The sequence below is a fragment of the Bufo bufo genome, chromosome 7 (genome assembly GCF_905171765.1).
Source record: "Bufo bufo chromosome 7, aBufBuf1.1, whole genome shotgun sequence".
Classification (NCBI taxonomy): domain Eukaryota; kingdom Metazoa; phylum Chordata; class Amphibia; order Anura; family Bufonidae; genus Bufo; species Bufo bufo.
Window position 1 is genome coordinate 218,978,576 of NC_053395.1, and position 22,744 is coordinate 219,001,319.

Sequence of the window (22,744 nt, forward strand, 5' to 3'; positions counted from 1 at the left end):
AAACACCACATATCTCCATAAAAGTTACATCCCCTAATAGACTCGATCTGGGTGAACAACCTATCCAAAAATGACCCAGATTTGTTCAGGGGTTCAGGAATTTCCTGGATGTCTTATTTTTGCCCCACCGTGCACATGGTCACATGCCCCAAATAGTTCCAGTAAAAAAGTCCACGGGGCAGAAACAGAGCCTTTAAAATCCAATATGCCCAAGTAGTGTGCAGCGTACTCAAGTTAGGGTTAATAGTGTTCCTGGGTGTTGTAGTGCAATTGTGACCACTAACCTGAGACAGCTGACTCTCTGCAAGGGCAGGTAATGATAGGTAATGTTCGTGACGCCAGTGCCAATTAAACGGTGGCACGCCGTTTGCTGATAGCAGGAATAACTGAGGAACCACGTGATGTTAAAACAGAATTCAAACTTTAGTAGTCATCATACATGGACGCAGATGGAAGCGCAGTTCCTTTGAAGACAGTTGGTTTCAATACATTTGATGCAGGCAATATATAGCAAGGTGACTTCAGAGTGTTAAACACAGGACTTGCAGTACAGGCGGCTTGCACTCTATTCCTGACTGATCCTGGAACATAGAAACTCTTCTCCAAGGCCCAATGCCCTAGCTCTGGCGTATATCCTTGGTTTTATAATGATCAAGTACCTCCTCTGTCGTCTTTAGTACCTCTTGCTTTTCTGGACTTGCCTCTGTCTCTCCCAGCACTGACTCTAGAAGCTTCTGAACTCCCTTCCTAGGCTAGGCCCTAGCCTATTTATACTCAACTGGGAGCTCCCTCTGCTGACAGGAACAAGAATTGCTTGCAACAGGCCTAACTGGTTTAAAGGGGAAATACACATATAATCTAGCAGTGTCGGGTAACCTACCCGTATGCTGCACACCCCCAGACTTTAACGTGAGTAAGGCCTCGTACTCACACACACCTTCCTGAACCGGCATAACATGGTACATAACATAAGCATTACATTATAAATATAATAAATAATTATTTCACACAGAAAACATAACATTGGTAACTTCATGAACAAATGACGTAAGGAAAAGGGGCGTCTTCTTGCTTCTTAGGCACGGCCGCTGACCTGGCACAGCGGACTTAGGGTGAACCAGGTTAGTCCATTTTCTTTGGTGGCAGTATAATAACGGAACTACCCAGAAGTATCCTGTGGGTGTATCACAGGCAAGGGCTCACGTGGAGGAGTCCATTCTTGCGCACAAATGTCAAGTAAAGTATTACCAGTAGCAACTGCTCGGGAGGAGACACCACCAGTATAATCAAAGTTTCCTAAACGGACTGGCGGACGTCCCCTGGTCATCCGGGTGGACCTTCTCAACACAGGGGTCTCCTCCTCCCTTAGCAACGAGGTAGAAGAGAGAGGAGCAACAGGAGGGTCTCCAGGAACAACAGGAACAACTAGATCCACTAGAGGGGAAACTGGATCCGGGGCATCTTGAACCGGCTCTTCTGGAGGTGAAGATACAGTAGGAGCGGGCACCAACAAGTTCAGCCACGGTGTCAGAAGCCAATGCATGGGATCAGCGTCATACCTTAGATTACTGACAGCCTGCATAGGATCCTCGGGCGGTACTGATGACTTTGACACAGGGGATTCAGATCTAGAACTCTCGGCACTAGGTTCTGGTGTCAGGCAGAGCTTTAACCGGTTTCTGTGTACAATTTGGGATCCCTTGCCTTCCCGGGTGATCTCATAAGTATGAGTCCCAACATTTGGGATTGCAGTGACAACATAGGGACTTTGCTCCCATTTACTGTCCAGTTTACTTGTACGACGGTTATTTTTTAACCACACCACAGCCCCTATTGTCAAGGGTTCTGCATGGGCTGCTTGATCATAGTCTTTCTGCTGTCGGTCCCTAGCATAGTCCATACGTTCCTGAACAATGGCTTTGGCTGTATTCAATCGCCTTTGATGCTCAGCAACCCAGTCGGTGTTAGGTAATGGGTTAATGCAATCAGGTACATGTATGTCCAATGAATGATCAGCAGGCAATGTCCCTTGGCGCCCAAACATCAAATAAAAAGGGGTATACCCAGTGGAACAATGGATGGTATGATTGTACGTGAACATGAGCTGTGGCAACAGATTAGGCCAATCTCCTCTGGTTTCAGGAGGCACGGCCCTCAGCATCTCTATCAAGGTCTGATTCATTTTTTCACATAATCCATTACCTTGAGGATGGTAGGCCGTTGTCCGGATCTTCTTACAGTTGTGTAAGCGGCACAGTTCATGGAACAGATGGGACTCAAAGGCAGGTCCTTGATCGGTGAGGATCTTTTCTGGACATCCGTAGGGCAGGAGGAAGTGCTTCCAGAACAATTCGGCTGTAGTCTTGGCCGTCTGGTCTCTCACAGGCACCGCTACAACAAACTTAGTGAAATGGTCAATAATAGTCATGGCATAAGTATACCCTGAGCGACTAGGCTCCAGTTTCACATGGTCGATGGCGACAAGTTCAAGAGGACGGGTACTTACAATGGGTCTCAGTGGTGCCCTCTGATCATGGTGCTCACTTCGTTTTAAGGCACAGGCTACACACTCCCGACACCACTTCTCAATGTCTTCTCTCATGCCCACCCAGTAAAACCGCTGGCGGATATTAGCCTCAGTCTTTTGGACCCCAAAGTGACCGGATTGATTGTGGTACATCTCCAACACCATACCTGCATCTCGTCGGGGTATGAGAATCTGGTGCACTCTCTCGTTGGACACTGGGTCTAGGCTTCTCCGTAGCAATAGGCCCTTTTGTATGAAGAGTTGATGGCGCTGTCTCCACAGTTTGATGAGCTCAGGATCTGCACTCTTACGCCGAATCCTCTCAGGGGCTCTGCCACTAGTAATGAAGTCCAACAACTCACCCAGCACTCTACTTTCAGACTGTAGTTTCACCCACCTTTCTTCTTTAGGTTCAGGCCTTCTGGAGGGTGAAGGAACTGCAGCTCTGTCATTGGTAGCTCGAGCCTGATCCTGTTGAGCAAATTTGTTATAGAAGGCCGGCATCTCTACATCTTCCCAAGCATCTCGCACATCATCAGGAGCTGTCTCTGTGGGAAGCCTGGATAAAGCATCAGCATTATCATTAGTACGTCCAGCACGATATTTTACAGAGAAATCATAGTTGGCGAGGCGAGAGGCCCATCTCTGCTCCAAGGCCCCTAATTTAGCTGTATTTAGATGTGCCAGAGGGTTATTGTCAGTGAATGCAATGAACGGGGTGGCGGCTAGATAATCTTTGAATTTTTCCGTCACTGCCCACACTAATGCCAGGAACTCTAGTTTGAAGGAACTATAATTCTGGTCATTTTTCTCGGCTCCTTTCAGGGAGCGGCTTGCATATGCTATCACTCTCTCTTTTCCGTCTTGGATTTGGGCTAACACAGCTCCCAGGCCTCGCTTGCTAGCATCGGTATAAAGATGGAAAGGCTTGCTATAATCTGGATAACCTAACACAGGAGGCTCGGTCAGTTTCTTTTTTAGCAATTGGAATGCTATCTCTCTTTCCTCATTCCACTCAATGGGCACAGGAGTTCTAGGACTTTTCTTGGGTTGCCCCCTCAAGAGTTCCTGGATAGGATCAGCTATTTGAGCAAAATGGGGGATAAACCGTCTATAGTAGCCTGCAAAACCAAGGAAACCCCTCACTTCCTTGACGGTAGTAGGAACCGGCCAATTACGGACAGCCGCTAGCTTATCAGGGTCAGGTTGCACACCCTCTCCGCTTACCACATGCCCCAGGTATTTTACTGCAGGTTTGAGCAAGTGACACTTGGATGGCTTTACCTTCAGGCCATATTTGATAAGGATTTCAAATACTTCTGCTAAATGTTTCAGATGGTCCTCATATGTTTTTGAGTACACAATGACGTCATCTAGATACAGCAGCACTGTTTTGAAGTTTTTGTGACCCAAACACCGCTCCATTAATCTCTGGAAAGTTCCTGGGGCATTACATAACCCGAACGGCATACAATTGAATTCGAATAGACCCATGGGAGTGGTGAAAGCAGTCTTTTCCCTGTCTGCAGGGGCCATGGGTACTTGCCAGTAGCCACTGGTCAAGTCCAATGTGGAGAAATAGGCAGAGGAGCCCAGAGCAGTTAGTGACTCCTCAATGCGGGGCAGTGGGTATGCATCTTTGTGGGTTATTTGATTAATTTTCCTATAATCCACACAGAAACGGATACCACCATCCTTCTTCTTTACAAGGACCAGGGGTGCAGCCCACGGGCTACGGCTGTCCCGGATTACATTAGAGTCTTTCATCTCTTGGATCATTTCTTTTACAGTCTGATATGAAGTAGGCGGTAAGGGTCTGTATCTCTCCTTGACAGGAGGATGAGAGCCAATAGGTATGGTGTGTTGTATGGCACTAACCTCTCCATAATCAGTAGCATGTTTACTGAAGGCCTGGTGGTGCTCTTTGACAAGCTGTAGGATCCCTTCTTGTTGATGTTGGGGGGTAGTCTCGTCCCCTACATGGAGCTCTTCCCACCAGGGCACTTGTGGCTGGGTCACTGACGGGCGTCCACTGCCTGCAGCTGGCGGCTTTTCTGTCACTGGAAGACGAATGATGTCTTGGAAGGACACCTGAGAAAGCTGGGCAACACGGCAATGCTTAGTAAGCGCCACAGGATGATCACTCAGGTTAATCAGACGGACAGGTACTTTACCTTGGGAGACGTTCACCAGGCACTTGGCAGCTCTCACATAAGGGTAGTCCTCCATCTGGATTGGTTCCACCAGGGCTGGATAATCTCGGCCTTGGACTCCCAGGACAGCACGACACCATAAAAGAGTTTGAGAATTAGGAGGCAAAGTCACAGGCTTAATATCACTAATCCTGGCAGTACAAATTTCTCCTTTCCCATTAGCAAACCTCTGCTGGGCACTTAACACAGTAATAGTCTTTTGAATCACCCTCTTGGATGCAGAGGAAGCAGTGGGCAAAGTCTGATGTAATACGGCCAGTATTTCTGAATAACAGTTTTTGAAGACATTGGTGCCTAGAATGACAGGGTGTCCTCCTCTGTCGCCGGCCTGTACTACTATCACGCCCTGTTGAGGCAAGGTAACTTCTCCCACCTGCAGGGTGGGTTCCCAGTATCCGTGAATCTTTACTGGTTTGCCATTGCTGGCGATAATCTCCACCCAGGATTCAGGCGGCTGGATCAATTGGTCGGTGTCCCAGAACTTTTCAAATGCAGGCAGCTGAATGGTAGTGACCTGGGACCCAGTATCTAATAGGGCTTCAAAGGGGACCCCATTGATCTCTATATTGATTTTAGAATGGGATCCTACATACCGTGGCATCCAATTTGGATCTTTTGGACCTATTGTTCTACCTCCCGAGGGGTGGTCCTCAGCCTCAGGGGTTGCCCGTTTAACTGCCAGCACGTGGATTCTGTGTGTCCCACCTTTTTGCAGTATGTACACACGGGCCGCTTGCGATTTCTATTACGCCTCCCAGGATCCCTGGGGTGAGTCTCTTGGTATGGAGGTGGGAACGGCCTAGGAGGTGACAGGAACTCTTCTTCTGACATTATGGGTTTTTCCCATTCCTCTATTTTTCTGCACACTCTCTCTAGACTTTTAGTGAGATGATTTACTTGCTCTGTCAGCATGGCGATAGTATCGGTAGCTGAAGCTTGAACAGCTTGACCGGCCTCAGCTCGGTTAGTGATAAGCGGTTTTGGCCTGCAGGCTGATAACTCAGGTGGGGTGCTCAACCCCGTAGATACTACTGACCCCAGAATTTTTATAGCCAGTTCTTTAAAGTCCAGAAAGGTACTGTTAGGGTGCTGGGCGGACAGCATCTTTAATTGGGTCCTTATTTGCTCACTAGACACCCCGTTGATAAATTGTTCCCTCAAGGTCTGGTCCTGATTATCAGCCTCTTTGGGATCTATCTGGATTACAGCCCCTAAAGCCTCCTGAAGTGATAGGGCATAGTCACGGAGGGACTCACCGGACTTCTGTTTCTTGCCAAAGAAGTGCATCTTTATCTCTGAGGCAGTCCTGGTTTCAAAAGTGGCCCTGAGGCGGGTGAATATCTGCACTAGAGTACTCCGCTCAGTAGCAGGCCAGGATAATACCTCCCTGCGGGCAGCTCCCTCCAGCTGCGCTAGCAGGATTTCCATTTGCTGATCGGCTTTTATGGGGTACAGTTTGAATAATGCCAACAACTTTTCTTTAAAGTCTCTCAGGGTATGGGTCTCTCCTCTGTAGCGGGGAAACCATGGGGCCCCAAAATAGTAAGGCATGGTAAAGGGCATCATGCTGGGGGCTATAGGATGATTAGGAGCCGCAAGCTCTCCCGGGGCCGGCTGCTCGGGCACTCCCGGTTCTGACATGTTAGTCTATTGAGATGTGGCCGCTGGTGACTAAAGGGGCCGGAAGTGACGAGGGGCGGGATTTTTCTGTGTCTTTGAAGGGATCCGCCCACGAAGGTCCTCAGCAGCGCGGGAAACTTTACTCCAGGCGGCCGGTGGCCATCTTGGTCACCATTCCCTGACAGCAAGCAGGGTTGTAAAAAGTCCATAAAACCACACTCCGATGTGGCGATTTCCTTCCTCTTGATAACACAACACTGCACAGTGCTTTTTGGAGGTTTTAGGGACACTTTTGGTATGTTTTTCAGTCCACAAAGTCCACTTTAATAAAACAGGCAATTTGTCACTTTGGTCACAGGGCAACTGTATAAGGCACAAAGTTCACGCTTCTTGCACTAGAAAGCGTGCGTATCCTGTTCGTGACGCCAAAAGAGAGGTGCAGCGTACTCAAGTTAGGGTTAATAGTGTTCCTGGGTGTTGTAGTACAATTGTGACCACTAACCTGAGACAGCTGACTCTCTGCAAGGGCAGGTATTGATAGGTAATGTTCGTGACGCCAGTGCCAATTAAACGGTGGCACGCCGTTTGCTGATAGCAGGAATAACTGAGGAACCACGTGATGTTAAAACAGAATTCAAACTTTAGTAGTCATCATACATGGACGCAGATGGAAGCGCAGTTCCTTTGAAGACAGTTGGTTTCAATACATTTGATGCAGGCAATATATAGCAAGGTGACTTCAGAGTGTTAAACACAGGACTTGCAGTACAGGCGGCTTGCACTCTATTCCTGACTGATCCTGGAACATAGAAACTCTTCTCCAAGGCCCAATGCCCTAGCTCTGGCTTATATCCTTGGTTTTATAATGATCAAGTACCTCCTCTGTCGTCTTTAGTACCTCTTGCTTTTCTGGACTTGCCTCTGTCTCTCCCAGCACTGACTCTAGAAGCTTCTGAACTCCCTTCCTAGGCTAGGCCCTAGCCTATTTATACTCAACTGGGAGCTCCCTCTGCTGACAGGAACAAGAATTGCTTGCAACAGGCCTAACTGGTTTAAAGGGGAAATACACATATAATCTAGCAGTGTCGGGTAACCTACCCGTATGCTGCAAGTGTCCCAGGGGCCATAGTCACAGGGCAAGAGGCTGGCAAGCAGGCCTCTCCAACTCCCAGTGAAGAAGGTGCTTTCGTCACACATCTTCCCTCCCAGGGGGAACTAAACAGGTACCTGACCTCCTGTCGGTCAGTACCTGAGTTAGTCGAGAAGCCCACCCACAACCAAGTACTGCACCTGTAGTTCTTGGGTGTCCAGCTTTTTTGCCCAGATGCCAGCTCTTCTGCTGGAAGGGGGTCAGTGGGTAAAAAACGTCTCCTCCACTATCCCCAGAACTCGGTTGAGCAGCTGCTGCTGGAGAGGGGCACCGGTTATACCCTCTTTCTGTAATGTACACGGCTGCTGGGGCATGTGACCGTCCGTCTCCACTCCCTGTAGGACACACTGCCGCTGGGGAGAGAGACCGACTGCCTCCTCTCCCTGTGATGCTGGCTGCCGCTGGGGAGAGAGACCGGTTGTCTCTTCTCCCTTTACAACACACTGCCGCTGGGGAGTCAGACTGACTGTCTCGACTCTCAGTAATGCTGCCTGGTGCTGGGTAGTGGGTACAACCATCTCCACTCCTAGTGATGCTGGTTGCTGCAGGGATGGGGGACCGACAATCTCCTCTCCCTGTGATCCTGTCTGCCCCTGGGGAGAGAGACCGGTTGTCATCTCTCCCTGTAAGACATACTGTTGCTGGGGAGCAGGACCGACTGTCCCTACTCCCTGAAACTCCGGCTGCCATTGGGGATCTGGGCTGACTGCCCAGCATCCCTGTAGGGCCGGTGGAGAGACATCGGTCCCATCTCCACCTGCCATATGGGGTTCACTCCAGGACCAATCTATGAGGTCCCCTACCTCCGCAGCTGGTACTGAAGCAGGGGATACTTCAGTCGGGTCTTCCCAGCTGTAGGGTTGTAGATCTAGGACTGCCACCCAGCTCTCTGGCAGTGTATATTGGGGCCGAATTGAGCTGAAGAAGTATTGGTAATCCTGCTCCAGCTCCCACTCCCTTGTCACTAGAGATACCAGGTCTTGTCTTACCTCTCTCGCTGTAGCCCAATCATGCATAGCCTCCCTGTAGTCATGGATATCCCAGAACCGGGACTCTCCAGCATCTCTGAACTCCGGTTCTTCAAAGGCCTCAAACAACAGGCCAGGGCCATCATAATCCTCACCCTCGGGTCTGTCGTGCTCAGCCATCCAGGGGGGAGTGCCGAATCAAGTACCACCAGAGTGCCTGGTAGGTGTCGTCTAGCCAAAGCTCCCTCTATACCAGGCTCTCGAGTTCTGTCACCCAATCATCCAGGGGCTGCTCTCCCAGACGCTGTACGTCTTCCAGGGCCTCGTGCCAGATGCCTTTCCGGACCAGTCCAGGTCATCCTCCTCCTCATAGTGGAACGCTGTTCGGGAACAAAACTGGTTCCATACTGCTGTAGCCAGGGGCGCTGTACGGGGACAAGCGTTGCCCTCAATTTTGTAAATCCACGAACGGTGTCTCCGAGCTGCTTCTCCTTTCACTAGGACGCCATTCTACTGCTTGCCACGAATGTAACGGGTCTCCTGGTACCCCGACTGGGTACCTCCGTTGATGGATGCTCCTAGTGATTCCTGAGGGCTCCAAGCACTCCGCTCGACACCGTAACCACCACAGGAACAAGGAACAGGAACAGCTCTTACAAGAGTTAGGGGTTATAGCCAGGGGTGTATACAGCATATAGCAATCCCCACACACATGAGACAAGGCTCTATGTTGAAGGCCAAAACAGGAACTCTTTATTGACCACACAAGCATTGCCTTTTATACACATTTTCCAACAAGGGTACCACCCCCGTGGACCTGGTTGGGAACTGAGGACATAACATAGCAGCCAATCATTTACAGTTTTACAGTTTAAACACAAAAACTATACATTCAACAAACACAATAGCATTGCCTGTGACGCAATCAATAACAGAATAGGCATTGCCTGTGACGCAATCAATAACAGAATAGGCATTGTCTGTGATGCAATTAACAACACAATGGACTCTGCCTGTGATATATTTAACAAACACAATGGACTTAATTACTCACAGGCATAAAATACACATTTTTCCCAACCACAGAAAACATCCTAAAACACCACATATCCCCATAAAAGTTACATCCCCTGATAGCCTCGATCTGGGTAAACAACCTATCCAAAAATCACCCAGATTGGTTCAGGGGTTCAGGAATTTCCTGGAAGTCTTATTTTTGCCCCACCGTGCACAGAGGATTTCTATACTTTAACATAGCCTACAGGTTAGATATGATTACTACAGTGAGCGGGGCCCGGTGTAATAGAATACAGTGACTGCACCGGGCCCCGCTGCCATTACAGCACCAGATGCCGGCCTCGAACCCCTTTTTTGGGAGTCATTCATTACACATGGACACTGTTATGGGGAGGATCTGTGGATGACACATAGCATAAGATGCTATATATGTGTCATCCACAGATGCCCCCATAACAGTGTCATCCACAGATGCCCCCATAACAGTGCCATCCACAGATGCCCCCATAACAGTGCCATCCACAGATGCTCCCATAACAGTGCCATCCACAGATGCCCCCATAACAGTGCCATCCACAGATGCTCCCATAACAGTGCCACCCACAGATGCTCCCATAACAGTGCCATCCACAGATTTACCCCATAACAGTGTCATCCATTAGTTCAAACCCCACCAAAAACACACCTTTTGGTTCAACATTATTTTTTTCTTGTTTTCCTCCTCAAAAACCTAGGTGCGTCTTGTGGGCCGGTGCGTCTTATAGGGCTAAAAATACAGTACTAAACAGACAGTTCAGGAGAGGGGACCGCTCCTCTTATTACTTTTAACACATTTACACCAAACTCAGAATTTCTAGACCACAGTAAAGAAAATGATTCGGCCGAAAATGGCTGATATCAGAGATTGTATGGAGGTGATTTACAGTCAGGGTCATCCAAGTTTTTGGCTGATACAGAGAGCAATATGTGTTGCCGCTGCAAAAATGACCCTTATAATGTGTACCAGTACAGGAGGCGGGGGCACAATCCTGAATCCGTACAAGGAAGCCAAGCTACACCTCTGCTGATCGTTTAACAGAAGGGATTAGCTATGAATCTTGATGCACTGCACAGTGATAAATTACACCGCTGACTACCCATAGGTATCTGATTCTGGACTCTGGCAGTGTACCTGTTCGCTTAGGAGTCCGTGCTCTGACTCCATACATTGCTTGGGAGTTCTTGCTTTATGTCCATATGTGGAGTCAGTGCTATGAAGATGAAGCAGGTATCCCCAAGCATTGTCAGTATAGAGACACTAATAGCCTCTATGTGTGAAATGTGTTTGTCGGGATTTGAACTCACAGCCATCTGCACTAAAGGCAGGAACCTTAACCACTAAGCTATAGAGCTAAATGTAAAAATGCGGCAGAGAATCCTCATAGTAGTTTCTCATGTATTAGGTATTCATAGGTTCTTGCCTTTAATGTAGATGGTTGTGAGTTTGAATCTCGGCAGAAATATTTAAAAAATAAATGCTAAATAAAACTTTAAGACACAGGGTGTCCCTAACAGTGAAAAGTTTGATTTTATTGAAAAAAAAAGGAGCAAAACGTATAAGATGATGAAATAACACCCAGGTTAGGCCACACCAACTTTTTTAAACTTGGCCGGTATTTTTTGCTGGGAAAGGTGGACACTCTAACAGCACCCCCCGCTCAGGACCTCTATAGGCCCGCTCACTGCAAGAAGCCCGGCCTCAGTCACTGCTGCACTAGGGTAGAAGCTAGAATGGATTTCTTACAAGGAGGTTTGTGATGTAACTGGTCACATGCTCTATATTTTTTGCAGGGCCGCGGAACGGAACAACGGATGTGGACAGGACACGGTGTGCTGTCTGCATCTTTTCGGATGTGGACCAAAAATCCATTTGTGTACATGAGCCTGAAATGACTGACCAAAATACTGAGGTGTGAATAAGGCATTACACTGTCCCATCAGTGCTGCCAGGGTAAGACTCTGCGGGGACACAACCCCAACTGGTAACGCCCTGCTTGCAATTCTTTCACAAACTTTTGGTAGGAATAATAGAGGCACGGCACAACATAGAGCCATAAAATTAGATCTTCCAGGATTGTTGTTACACGGGGGATGCAAGTAGTTACTAAACAGACAGGTCAGGAGAGGGGACGGCTCCTCTTATTATTTTTAACACATTTAGGCTACTTTCACACTAGCGTTCGGGGTTCCGCTTGTGAATTCCGTTTGAAGGCTCTCACAAGCGGCCCCGAACGGATCCGTACGGCCCCAATGCATTCTGAGTGGATGCGGATCTGCTCAGAATGCCTCAGTCTGGCACCGTTTGACCTCCGTTCCGCTCAGCAGGCGGACACCCGAACGCAGCTTGCAGCGTTCGGGTGTCCGCCTGGCCGTGCGGAGCCAAACGGATCCGTCCAGACTTACAATGTAAGTCAATGGGGACGGATCCGTTTGAAGTTGACACAATATGGTGCAATTTCAAACGGATCCGTCCCCCATTGACTTTCAATGCAAAGTCTTGATAGGGTTATTGGGGAAGTCCACTCGGGTCCTTTCATACCCCATCCTACCCCTAACACTCAACCAGCCCCACCCCCTTAAACTCACCAATAAAGACACTGAGGCAGGTAACTGGAATTAAATGGCCACAGCAGCCTTTTATTAACATAACATAACATTAAAACATGTACATCATGAACCCGACGAAGGAGGTCCTGAAAGCCCTAGTTACACTCTAAAACAAGTGCACCAAAAACACCCGGGTAAGTACAACTTGCCTCCAGCCGCGCCACACCAGCTCAGAGACCCCCGAGTGTTGTATCCCCTTTTAACCGCCCGATTACCAAAACCTGGGAGTCCAGCCCCACCAATTGAGGCCCTTCCATCCACAAAACACCAAGTCATAGCCCAGCTTCCAGGACCTCCTACCGCCACAGACGCGCAACTTGACCCAACCACCTCAAGCTTGCGCCCCCCTCCACACCACCAATGCTCGTTCAATCCCGCCCTGCAGACCCAGGGCCCACAAATCCACACCCACCGCATTAAGGTGAACCCCATCCGCTCTCCAATACCCCCCCTCCCCCAGATCAAAATGCCTCACTACCACCGAACCGTTCCGGGCCACAAACTTACCTACCGCCCTATTCACCTTAATGCGAGCCCTATTGATCCTTTCCACCGAACACGTCTCCCGCCAACTCTTCCTCGGGACAATATCTGACCACACTACCACCAGCCCCGGGAACAAGGCCCACAACCTCAGTAAATCAAATTTAATGTCCCTTATCAACTCTCTTACCGGCTTCACCCCCAAATCGTTACCACCTGCATGCACGACCAATACATTCGGGGGACGATCCAGCTGAACGAAACGATGCACTTCCCTCAAAACCCCGCCCCACAGCATACCCCGATAGCCCATCCACCGGACGGCCGCAACATCCCTGCCAATACCCAACTGCCGCCCGTTAGGCCTCACGTCCGCCCGAATCGCCCCCCAGAAAACAAAGGAATGGCCGATAATCCACACCAACGCCGGCGAATGTCCTAAAATACAAAAGAAACAATCAACATCAGAGAGCAAGCCCTAACCACAGCCCATCAAACTTCCCCAAGCCGCACGTATGAGCGGAACCTATCAGATTCCCACCGCCCAATCCTCCGAATCACCTCATCACTCACACCCCTCCGCGCAGCCTCCGTGGCTGCCCCAATCCTGAAAGAGTGACCCGTGTAATACCCTGGGTCCACCCCCAGGTTCCGCAAACACCTCTTCAACACAGCCAAAAACTGAAACCGGGACAAAAACGCCCCATTCTCATGCCTGAGCAAAGGGGCACCCGTCCCCCGCAACCCCGCACCATACTCCCGCAAACAAACCACCGGGCACATCGTACAGCCCGGAACCGCAAACAAACAGACACAACGACCCCGCCCTTCCTGATCTGTCTTTGACACCCTCAGCCGAATCACCACCCGATCTGGGAACACATCCACATCATCATCCCGCAACCCTCCAGCACAGTGAACATTCCCACTCACCAGCTCCCCCAAACGAAATGCCCCAAAAAATGCCAGCGAATATGCAGCCTTAAACAAGCGAACCTCGCTCCCTGAGCTGCAAACCAACTCCACTTGTACCCCCAGCTTCAGCAACAAGTCAAAAGACACCGGCCGACGCTGATCCTCCGACCTCCACCCCCTCCGCCAGCCCTTTAACACCTGACGAACCACAAAAGCTTTGGTACAGTCCACCAACCCCCGTACCCGAAACCCAAACGCCAGACCCGCCATGCACTTGTTAATCCTCGCCACTGACCAACCCTCCTCCTTCTTCCACCCCAGGAACAACACTAAAGGAACCTCCCCAGCATCCACACCCATACCCAACATACCACACCACTCCCCCCAAGCAACCCATGCAGCCTCATACGCCGCCCACGTACCAGCCGACAGGGACGCCCTGAACAGCCTGCTCACTGTACCTCCAATATCTCCCACAACAACCCCGGGCACTCCATCCCGACGACGTCCACGTCCGGCGCCAACTGCCGAAAACGATCCCACTGCGAACGAGAAAGAGCATCCGCAACACCATTAGACACACCCGGCACATGTACTGCCACTGCCCAAACATTCAATGACAAACAACTCAAAACCATATGCTGCAACAACTTTATCACCTGCGGAGATGAAGCCGACAACTGATTAATTGCCTGCACCACCCCCAAGTTGTCACAATGAAAACGCACCTTTTTATTCCTAAACTTGTCCCCCCACAACTCCAACGCCAACACAAAGGGAAAAAATTCCAACAACGCAACGTTCTTGACCCAACCCCTCTCCACCCACAACGAAGGCCAGCGATCCGCACAACACTGCCCGTTACAATAGACCCCAAAACCAACCCCCCCAGCCGCATCCGAAAAAAGGTCAAAATCCACACTATCCACCGCGTCCCCCAAAACCAACGCCCTCCCATTGAAATCCTCCAAAAACCGAGCCCACAACACCAAATCCCCCCTCAACTCCTTACCCAAACGAATAAAATGATGCGGAGCAGTCACTCCCGCGGTTGCAGCCGCTAACCGCCTGCAAAATATACGCCCCATGGGCATAATCCGACATGCAAAATTTAATTTCCCTAGTAATGACTGCAAATCACGCAAACGAATCTTCACTAACCGGCTTGCCCCGGCCACCACTGCCCGTAAATCCACCAACTTGTCTTCCGGCAGCCTACACTCCATAGCCACCGTATCCAACATAATCCCCAAAAAACTAAGCTCAGTAGTGGGCCCCACCGTTTTACCTTCCGCCAAAGGAACCCTAAAAGACGCAAACACCGATTGCAACGTAGCAAGCAACACCGCACAAACCCGAGAATCTGCCGGACCCAAACACAAAAAATCATCCAAATAATGGATGACCGACACACTCCCTGCCACCTCCTTCACCACCCACTCCAAGAAACAACTAAACGTCTCAAAGTACGCGCAGGACAGGGAGCAACCCATCGGCAAGCACCTGTCCACATAAAAAAAAACCTCCCAAAAACACCCCAACAAATGCAGGCTATCTGGATGCACCGGAAGCAGCCGAAACGCCGCTTCGATATCCGTTTTTGCCAGCAAGGTCCCCGGCCCCAACCTCCGAACCCACTCCACAGCCGCATCAAACGAGGTATAGACCACCGAACATAATTCGGGGTCAATGCCCTCATTGACCGACGCCCCCTTTGGGTATGACAGGTGATGAATCAACCAAAACTTGTTCGGTTCTTTCTTCGGAACCACCCCCAAAGGTGAAACCCTAAAATTAGGCAAAGGCGGCTCTGAAAACGGGCCATCCATCCTCCCCAACCCCACCTCCTTTGCCAATTTCTCCGCCACCACCCCCGGATGATCCCCCGCCGAGCGCAAATTCCGTCCCACGAAAGGGGCCGGTCCCGGATCCGACGGGATCCTAAAACCCAAACTAAAACCTTCCCACAACAACTGTGCCGCAACCCGATTCGGGTACCTATCTAGAAACGGCAACATCTCTTCCACCCGCACCGGCGTCCTGCCCTTTTTTCACCATTCCCCCCCCCCTTGCTGCCGTCCCCCCTTGAAACACAGTGACGCTCCATGTCCTCCCCCACAGTTGGTACACTCGTGCTTGAATTTGCACTTAGCACCGAACTTACAGGTTCCCTCATTAAAGAGGAAACAGAGCCCCTTTGCCATCGCTGTTGCCGCACCTGATGTTCCAGCCCCGGAACCCCCATCCCCCCGAAAGGACTGCCCCTGCCGCCCCGGCGCAGTCACCCGCATCCATAACCCTATATCCTTATGGTCCCACCTCATAGATGGGCGGACCGCTTTTCTCTGCCTAAATTGCTCATCGTACAGGAGCCACCCCACACCCCCATACACCCGGTACGCTTCCCCAATCGCATCCATGTAGCAAAATAGCGCCGAGCAACACTCCGGCGCCCTCTCCCCAATCACGCTAGCCAGTATCGCAAAAGCCTGCAACCAATTAGAGAACGTGCGCGGGATCAAGCGATACAGCCTCTTCTCATCCTCATCCTTCTTCCCCTCCTCGCGACGCGCCCTATCCAGATTAAACCGTTCCAGCGGCAACACAGAGAAAATCTCAATATACTCCCCCCTCCAAATCCTCTCTTTCACCTCTTGCTTCAAATGCGCCCCCAGGGGGCCCTCAAAACAAACATAAACCTCCCCTTGCGCCGCATCATCCACCTTGCGCCTCTCCTCCTCCCCACCGGCCTGCGTCTGCACCGAAACTGCCTCACTCACCCGACTAACCGCCACCGGAATCCCCCCGCCAACCCCGCACGGCCCCTGAGAAGCCACCTGCCCCCCCCACGCCGGCAACGGAGACACCCCTGACGCCCCTGACCCCCCCAAACCAGCCACCCATCCCGCCAGACTCCCTAACAGCTGGCCAAGGCCACCAATTAATTCTCCCTGACCTCCCCCAACACCTACACCCCCTTGAACCCCTACCACAGTCTGCAAAGAATTCCCCATGGTCCTACCTGGCTGCCCGGGCGCTGTGAACCCCGCAGCCGTGGGTCCGGAATCCTGATGTTCCATCCTCTGCGAAGAGACGTCATCGCATGGCACCTCCACGGAACAGGAACCCCGCACCCCAGCCTCCAAGCTGCTGGGTGCGCCGGAAGATGGAGAAGCTGAGGCAAGCAGCTCCTCAGCACGACCGCTCTCCAATGGGCCCGCGTCATCCCACTCAGAGTCCAAAGGCCTGGGCCTCCTGTGGCCCGACACCACTCGCCCAGCCTCGCTTCTGACACTTGTGCCGCTTACTCGTCGCGCGGGCCTCCCCACCCCCCTGGAGGGGGGGGACCCCGCAGGCCCTGGTCCGGATCCCACGTCGCTAGCAGGGGAAGGCAGGGGGAGGGAACCCCTGCCCTGCACAGGACTCCGCCGTACTGCGGGATTCCTCCCGCGCCGGGAGGATGATGCCGAGGGTCTGCTACCTCCTCCCCGGCGCGGAGGGTCCCTGGAGGGGCTCCCAATTCGGCGGCGATTCCGTGGGGTGTTGCTCGGGCTAAGGCGCACCGGCGGCCGTACCCGCCACGGCCGTCTGCCCTCCGGCGGCGCGCTGGCTGTGCCCGCCGCCTCCCCACTCAGCAGGCTGGATACCTGCGCTTCCAGCCACTCCGGGCCCCGCTCCTCCGCTACCGCCCGCAGTCTCTCCAGCATTGCTTCCATCTCAGGCGTGCTCACTGCAGCTCAGCTTGATCCAACTAAAGATGGCGCCGGATAGCCCTTGGCGCCACCCTTATAAACCTTAAGTTCCGCCCCTCCTCCTTGGCCGCTTCCTCCCACCATTTTAACCCCTACCTCACCTCACCAGCCCTCACTCATCTACCCCACGTCCCCTCGCTCCCCAAAACCTATCATGGCAGCCTCCCCTAAAGGCTGTCGCCCCCCAGTACAGCTGCACTGGACGGATCCGTCTGACTAACTTTCAGACTTAGAATTTTTTCTGAAAGATAATGCAGACGGATCCGTTCTGAGCGTATCCCATCATTTGCATTATAGGAGCGGATCCGTCTGTGCAGACACCAGACGGATCCGCTCCGAACGCAAGTGTGAAAGTAGCCTTACACCAAACTGCGAACTTCTAGACCACAGTAAAGAAAAAGATTCTGTCCTCAGAGCAGAGGCCAAAAATGGCTGATAACAGAGAGCAATAGATATAGCCGCTGCATAAATGCCCCTTATAATTTGTGCCAGTATAAAAAATCCCCTCTTATAATGTGTGCCCCCAGTAGAAGCAATGTGCGCATAGTGCTCCCCCCTGTTACAATAATGGCCTCCATTGTGGCCCAATAGCATGGTCTTAAAGAAAAATGGTCCATGTAGGTAGTTTCACTCATCCGCTCCATGCTCAATTCCATAGACAACCATTCAAGCTGAGAACAGTATGACCTTCTAGCCAGCCAACCTCTAGGATAGAAAAAGCACCAAAAAACAGCCACGAGGGCGTCACAGTTAGCTGGTGGTCCCTTGTATTCTCGCCCTCCCACCTAGCCTAGTAAACGGGTTCTCTATTTATGTGGCTCCTGTGGCAGAGACTTTAAACTCAGGGAGAGGTGTGAATTCTACAAAAGAAAGCGCCAATAAACTGAGCGGGCCGCGCTGACAAACCTACTGCTGTCGAAATCCCAACTAAGAGCAATATTTAGGAGAACTTGGGTGATGGTTGTGCTCTTTTGCCATCAACTTATTTGCATAACATCCAGCTCATTTGCATAAGTTCAACCGCAAGCGCTGTGATTGGCTGACACTGTGGCCTATGGGTTAGTGCAGCACCTCCCATGTGGAGCTCTGTTATGGTCGTCTCCATGCAGCCATAGACTCCTCTCCTTCTTCTTCTTCACCTTAGATTTTCCCTTGTTAACTATTAAAGGGTCATTTTGTTGCATCACAAATTAACAATCTTTACCTGACAATTATATGAAACTATAAAAATCTCTGAATGGTTGTCAGGGAATATTTTAGAAAATTATATATATATACCAAAATAGCAAAAATGAAGCAGCACTGTCACCAGGGGTGCACCTAGCCTTTCTGCTGCCTGAGGCGAAAATTGAAACAGCATGGCATTAGTACTTTGATGGGGCACAAGGTGGGCATTAGTACTGTGAGGGGCACAATGTGGAAAATAGTATTGTGAGGGGGCACAATGTGGGAATTAGTAGTGTGAGGGTGCACAATGTGGGCATTAGTACTGTGAGGGGGCACAATGTGGGCATTAGTACTGTAATGGGGGAAAAATGTGGGTATTAGTACTTTGAGGGGGCACAATGTGGGAATTAGTACTGTGAGGGGGCACAATGGGGGCATTAGTACTGTGAGGGGGCACAATGTGGGAATTAGTACTGTGAGGGGGCACAATGGGGGCATTAGTACTGTGAGGGGGCACAATGTGGGTATTAGTACTGTGAGGTGGCATAATGTGGGCATTAGTACTGTGAGGGGACACAATGTGGGCATTAGTACTGTGAGGGGGCACAATGTGGGTATTATTACTGTGAGGGGCACGATGTTGGTATTAGTACTGTGAGGGGGCACAATGTGGGCATTAGTACTGTGAGGGGACACAATGTGGGCATTAGTACTGTGAGGGGACACAATGTGGGTATTATTACTGTGAGGGGCACAATTTGGGTATTAGTACTGTGTGGTAGCACTAAGGGGAAAACAATGCCCTAGATTACCCTGTTATACATTGGGATGGCTCTGTCTTCCAGGGCAGCACAGCGCCCCCTGCTGCGGATTTCACAGGGGCAGTCACCATCCCTTCCTTATGTGATTATTCTTTTTTCTCTATCACCACAGGATCTTTGTTCGGCATCCGGCGGACATCACACCCACGCCAGCGACACCCTGGATGTGGTAGGACCAGTTAGTTCTTTAATTTATTGCGAGGTGCAGGTGCGTTGCTAGGCTGGCCTAGGCCCCGGATTTCTGTCAGCTCTGTATGAGTTTAGCCAGAGGCACATTAAACATATAACTAGCAGCTCCATTTAGTGCCAGTAGTATAATTCCCTAACGTGAAGGTAAATGACCAGCATCCCGCACTGGTGGCCCAGTATCAGTCTATGAAGAACATCCTGTAGTTTTCCCGGCAGCCCTAGCAGCTGAGCACCGCATCCTAGACAGGACAAGCAGATTACCAAGCTGCTGTGTCCTGTCCTCACCAGTGCTAGTACCAGTAAAAGGGATGTGGAAATTGCCTCTTCCAGCCCAGCAGCAACCAGTGCCAGTGTGAAGGAGCACAGAGAAGTGCAAGCAATGCAGGGAAGCTACATGTAGGTCCACTTTCATCCATGTCTTTTTATGGGCCCATCAGTGTGTTACACTGTAAACTGCTTCTAGGAGCTGTGCGTATACTGTATACTGTGGGTGGAGGAGCTGTGCATGTACTGTATACTGTGGTTGGAGGAGCTGTGCATGTACTGTATACTGTGGTTGAAGGAGCTGTGCATATACTGTATACTGTGGGTGGAGGAGCTGTGCATATACTGTAACTGTGGTTGGAGGAGCTGTGCATATACTGTATACTGTGGGTGGAGGAGCGGTGCATATACTGTATATACTGTGGGTGGAGGAGCTGTGCATTTAATGTATACTCAGGGCCGTCTTTGCCGCAGGGCAAAATGGGCAGCTGCCCCGGGCCCAGTTGCTCCTGGGGGCCCAAGGCAGCTCCGTTTCCCGACTCCCACATAGTAAGTAACATTTTTAGAATATAGTTTATTTAGCCAAAACGTTTAATTTTAGTTGAAAACTGTGGCTGAAATGGCCCTTAGCAGCGCTCTCTGAAATGAGCGTTGCTAAGGGCCACCCGTCTTCTATTTGAAAAGAGGAGACGGGCTGTGCGGGAGCTGTGCTTCTGCCTCCTGTGCCCCCGCGGTGGCCACAGGCGTCTTAAAATCTAATGCTTGGGTATACAAACTAACCTGCCTTCCCTGCGATAATCACTCATGAAGACAGATGGACCTTAGCATTTCAGGGGGCCCAAGGAAATTCTTGCCCAGGGTCCAATCAATATTAAAGACGGCCCTGTGTATACTGTGGGTGGAGGAGCTGTGCATATACTGTATACTGTGGGTGGAGGAGCGGTGCATATACTGTATACTGTAAGTGGAGGAGCTGTGCATGTACTGTATACTGTGGGTGGAGGAGCAGTGCATATACTGTATATACTGTGGGTGGAGGAGCTGTGCATTTAATGTATACTGTGGGTGGAGGAGCTGTATATATACTGTATACTGTGGGTGGAGGAGCGGTGCATATACTGTATACTGTAAGTGGAGGAGCTGTGTGTAACGAATCTCCTGGCACCCCGACTGGGTACCTCGGTTGATGGATGCTCCTAGTGATTCCCGAGGGCTCCAAGCACTCCGCTCGACACCATAACCACCACAGGAACCAGGAACAGGAACAGCTCTTATAAAAGCTAGGGGTTATAGCCAGGGGAGTATAAAGCGTATAGCAATCCCCACACACATGAGACGAGGCTCAATGTTGAAGTCCAAAACAGGAACTCTTTATGGACCACACAAGCATTGCCTTTTATACACATTTTCCAACAAGAGTACCACCCCCGTGGACCTGGTTGGGAACGGAGGACATAACATAGCAGCCAATCATTTACAGTTTTACAGTTTAAACACAAAAACTATACATTCAACAAACACAATGGCATTGCCTGTGACGCAATCAATAACAGAATAGGCATTGCCTGTGACACAATCATTAACAGAATAGGCATTGTCTGTGAAGCAATTAACAACACAATGGACTCTACCTGTGATATATTTAACAAACACAATGGACTTAATTACTCACAGGCATAAAATACACATATTTCCCAATCACAGAAAACACCTCAAAACACCACATATCCCCATAAAAGTTACATCCCCTAATAGACTCGATCTGGGTGAACAACCTATCCAAAAATCACCCAGATTGGTTCAGGGGTTCAGGAATTTCGTGGATGTCTTTTTTTGCCCCACTGTTCACATGGTCACATGCCCCAAATAGTTCCAGTAAAAAGTCCACGGGGCAGAAACAGAGCCTTTGAAATCCAATATGCCCAAGTAGTGTCCCAGAGGCCATAGTCACAGGGCAAGAGGCTGGCAAGCAGGCCTCTCCAACTCCCAGTGACGAAGGTGCTTTCGTCACACATTTTCCCTCCCAGGGGAAGACTAACCAGGTACCTGACCTCCTGTCGGTCAGTACCTGAGTTAGTCGAGAAGCCCACCCACAACCAAGTACTGCACCTGTAGTTCTTGGGTGTCCAGCTTTTTTGCCCAGATGCCAGCTCTTCTGCTGGAAGGGGGTCAGTGGGTAAAAAACGTCTCCTCCACTATCCCCAGGACTCGGTTGAGCAGCTGCTACTGGAGAGGGGCACCGGTTGTACCCTCTTTCTGTAATGTACACGGCTGCTGGGGCATGTGACCGTCAGTCTCCACTCCCTGTAGGATACACTGCCGCTGGGGAGAAAGACCGACTGCCATTTGAAATACAGCCATTTTGGGCAAAGAAATATTTACTTCAGGCCTACACTGGTTCAGGCCCTGTGAGATCCTCCCTCTACATACAGGGGTTTGATTCAGGGATTTGAAATACAGCCATTTTGTGCAAATATATATTTACTTCAGGCCTACACTGGTTCAGGCCCTGTGAGATACTCCCTCTACATACAGGGGTTTGATTCAGGGATTTGAAATACAGCCATTTAGGGCAAAGAAATATTTACTTCAGGCCTACACTGGTTCAGGCCCTGTGAGATCCTCCCTCTACATACAGGGGTTTGATTCAGGAATTTGAAATACAGCCATTTGAAATACAGACATTTTGTGAAAAGATATATTTACTTCAGGCCTACACTGGTTCAGGCCCTGTGAGATACCCCCTCTACATACAGGGGTTTGAATCAGGCATTTGAAATACAGCCATTTGAAATACAGCCATTTTGGGCAAAGAAATATTTACTTCAGGCCTACACTGGTTCAGACCGTGTGAGATATCCCCTCTACATACAGGGGTTTGAATCAGGGATTTGAAATACAGCCATTTGAAATACAGCCATTTTGTGCAAAGATATATTTACTTCAGGCCTACACTGTTTCAGGCCCTGTGAGATACTCCCTCTACATACAGGGGTTTGATTCAGGGATTTG